Source organism: Otolemur garnettii, unplaced genomic scaffold (genome assembly GCF_000181295.1).
Source record: "Otolemur garnettii isolate 467f Iridium unplaced genomic scaffold, OtoGar3 scaffold00022, whole genome shotgun sequence".
Taxonomy (NCBI): domain Eukaryota; kingdom Metazoa; phylum Chordata; class Mammalia; order Primates; family Galagidae; genus Otolemur; species Otolemur garnettii.
Window position 1 is genome coordinate 17514538 of NW_003852417.1, and position 1713 is coordinate 17516250.

Here is a 1713-nt window from a genome sequence, read left to right on the forward strand (position 1 = left end):
TCCCTGATGCCTGTCATGAACCCCATATACGAGTACCAACTCTGTGCCAGGTTCTGTGCTGGGCCTTTTACAAATCTTTTTTTTTTTTTTTTTTTGTAAATCATCACAATAGCCCACATGATATACCTTGAGCAGCTGGCTCAAGGTCATTCAGCAAGTCAAGCTAACTCTCATGATATACCTTGAGCAGCTGGCTCAAGGTCATTCAGCAAGTCAAGCTAACTCTATGTGACTTCAATATCCCAGTTTGCCCCAGTGTCTACCCCAGTCCTGATGTGGTCTTTCACACTGCAGGGAGGGACTGGAGGGGATAGTAGCAGGTAGACTCTGGAGCCAGTCCACCTGGGTTCGTATTCTGACTCCATTACTTTCTCACCCTGGGCAACTTATTTGTCCCCTCTGCCTCACTGACCTTATCTGTTAAATGGGGATGATAATGGTATGCAGGTTAAAGAGGCTTAGTTTTTTGTTTGTTTGTTTTTGAGACAGCGTCTCAAGCTGTCACCCTGGGTAGAGTGCTGTGGCATCACAGCTCACAGCAACCTCAAACTCTGGGCTTAAGTGATTCTCTTGCCTCCGCCTCCCAAGTAGCTGCAACCACAGGTGCCTGCCACAATGCCCAGCTATTTTTTGGTTGTAGTTGTCATTGTTGTTTGGCAGGCCTGGGCTAGATTCAAACCTGCCAGCTCTGGTGTAAGTGGCAGGCGTCCTAGCCACTTGAGCTATAGGCAGTGAGCAGAGGCTTAAATTAGTTAATATGCATAAAGCCTGGCACCTGATAATTGTTAGCTATTATTATTAGTTAGGTCCCTACTGTGTTCAATGCCTGATTCTAGCCACCATGGGAAACAGGAGACAACAGTGATGATGCTGGTCTTCAGCCTAGTTAGCTAGGGTGCTCCATTTGGCCCTTTTGCTGTTCCCGGGTGTTCCAGCTCTCAGGAACCTTACTGAAGGGAGTGTCTATGTGTGTCTGGCCTGATTACCATCCCTGCCATGGACAGAAACTCTTGGGTTAGGGTCTCTGGGTTTGTAAAGCAGTTGAAGGGATGAGACTGGCCTCAGTGAGAGTCTGAGCCTCCTGCTTACAGGTTGGATCTGGGTGCTTCCTTGCCTCATCTGGTTCTCAGTGCAAACATTGTGCATTCATTCATGCCCAGACCACTACTGTACCTGCTGCCCAAGGCTCTGCCCAGTGTTTCTCCCCAGGAGTGAGGGTGGGAGGATTTGTACCCCAGCCCCTCCCTCCATCTGCCTGAAGTAGCAGCTATGCCCACATCTGTCACTGAGCTGGGCCTCAGGGTCCTAAAATTAGTGCATTCTATGCTCACCATTGTCAAGAGGGTGGTCCCACAGAGGTGCTTGTGTTCTCATCCCCAGAATCTCTGTCCAAGAGACACAACCAGTGCTATGCTGATAAGTGTTTAACAGCCAATTCTCAGGAGGAAAAAAGCCTTGATTTGTAACATCAACCTGTATCTGTGGTGTAAGTTCTCCTGCCATAGCTGATTTCAAGCTATCACATCACATCCCTAATCACAGAGTTGGGAAGAGACTCACAGCAGCACACTATTGAATAGCATCTCTGCTAGAGGTGCAATCTCTATAAATAACCCCAAGAGTACAGACAATAGTGAAATGTAGTCAAGTAACTAGGAAGTCCTAAGTATTGAGTATTTCTCACCTTTGTTTATGGTGTAATTTATTTAACTG

At 47.2% G+C, this 1713-nt stretch overlaps 1 protein-coding gene across 1 annotated transcript in view; it reads left to right on the forward strand.

Moving 5' to 3' along the window:
- The window catches only part of CUNH2orf70 (chromosome unknown C2orf70 homolog), a 16937-nt gene that overhangs the window by 3132 nt on the left and 12092 nt on the right, over nt 1–1713 (forward strand). The gene's annotated exons all lie outside the window — the stretch shown is intronic.